Source organism: Triticum dicoccoides, unplaced genomic scaffold (genome assembly GCF_002162155.2).
Source record: "Triticum dicoccoides isolate Atlit2015 ecotype Zavitan unplaced genomic scaffold, WEW_v2.0 scaffold19414, whole genome shotgun sequence".
Taxonomy (NCBI): domain Eukaryota; kingdom Viridiplantae; phylum Streptophyta; class Magnoliopsida; order Poales; family Poaceae; genus Triticum; species Triticum dicoccoides.
In genome coordinates this window covers 9,704-11,688 of record NW_021231534.1, presented here as the reverse complement: position 1 = coordinate 11,688, position 1,985 = coordinate 9,704, and positions in this window count along the sequence as shown.

Here is a 1,985-nt window from a genome sequence, read left to right as displayed (position 1 = left end):
CGGTAAGGCTGAGAACGAAACGGTATCTTCACTTAGCGGTGGCAATTCTTAGTAATTTTCTCTACCTTTGATCAGACGGCTGCGCACTCCTCAACTTTACTGAATCAACGGCTATAACAATTGGAGTGACGTGGCTTCATGAGAAGACAGGAAAATCACCTAGTGGGGTGCCCCTATTTAGATATAGAAGATATGCATAGCTAGGATCATTGCAAGATCCTCCTCCTCTTTCATATCAAATTCTTCTTCGGAAGAATCGTACGACAAACTCATCTACAATGTTGAATACTATGCTATAAATAAAAAACTACAATCAACATGCACGAAATTCATGGCTTTTGAGCAATACATACCTTCTAGGTGTTTTGTCGAACACCTTGCGGGCGCTGAGCGGCAGCGAGCGCGCGGACGCTGTTCGTCGGAGGACCAACACGCGCGCGGGGCGGCGGGACTAGAGGGGGGCCGGAGAAAGCGCGCGCGGGGCGGGGATAGGCCGGGGAAGCGCCGGAACGACCGCCGGGTGGCGCGGCCGGCGGCGGCGGCGCGGCTGGAGGGGGGTGGGAGGTGCGAGCGAGCGCGCGAGAGTCCAGCGTGCGGGAGCGGGCGCAGCAAATAAGCGGCGCGCGATTGTGTTTCGGCCCGCGCGCTGGACTACGTATGCCGCGCACGCTGTTTTCGCGCACCCGCTGGAGCAACTATTCCGGTTACGCGCGCGCTAAAACGAAGGATTTTGCGGCGCGACACTATTTTGGCGCGCCTGTTGGAGATGCTCTAAAGAATCTTGTAGCTGCTGCTGCGGCGGCGGAGGCTTCAGTTCCTGTTTTTAGGGCACCCGCTGCCAATTTCTGGAGCAGGTATGCTATGTTTCTCTCTTCACCACACATATGAACTACAGCCCTGATTCTTTTGTGGCAACTGCCACTGCCAAACTAGCTAGTGCTAGCCTGACTTAAACATGGATAGTAACCTGTTTTCGGTTACTATTCTTATTACTACATTCTACCGCGCCTTTTTGGTTTATTGTTACCATTGAGGTTGTAAATTCTTCTTGGTGCTTAATCAAATGCAACTAGTGTGCTTAGAAATCTACAGCAGAGGTACTGGTCAAGCTTTGTTGGTCAGGGGGTACGGGGCTAGCACTCTGGGGTCGCTTCTCATTCTAAAGAGATTCATAGGAGCCTTGCGGGAGAAAACCACGGACGCACGAAGGCGCAATCACTATGATGGAGGAGTATTACAAGCACGAGACGACAGACCGTATGAGGTGCGACTACATGGGGTATATATGAGGGGCAACACATAGGAGTCCTTGTAGGACAAGTAAACGAGTTGTACTCGTACGCGTCGGTACCAACGCAAAAGGCCCACACCGTATGTACTACGTCTAGTCCAATACGGTACTAGAATTTGGATCACAATGTAACAATCTCCACCTTGAGCCAAATTCCCTCCAGTAGTCGAAGAAAATGAATAACTCCATCCAAATCAGCTTAAACACCTTGTGCGTCAAAGTACATAGGACTAGTGAGAAATACCAACTAAGCCTGAGCAAAGCTCAAACTTATTGGTCGGAACTGGCTTTGTCATCGTATCAGCTGGATTATCATGAGTACTTATCTTACATACCTTCAAATCGCCTTTAGCAACAACATCTCGAATATAATGAAATCTGACATCAATGTGCTTTGTCCTCTCATGATACATTGGATTCTTTGTAAGATATATAGCACTTTGTCTGTCACTAAATACGGTAGGGCAAGATGAGTCTCCACAAAGCTCAGTGTACAAACCTCTCAACCAGATAGCTTCTTTGCATGCCTCAGAAATAGCCATATACTCGGCATCAGTAGTGGAACAAGCCACAATAGACTGCAAAGTTGCTCTCCAACTCACAGCACAACCACCAATGGTGAAAACATAACCTGTGAGTGATCTTCTCTTATCCAAATCACCAGCAAAATCAGAATCAACAAAACCAACAAGTC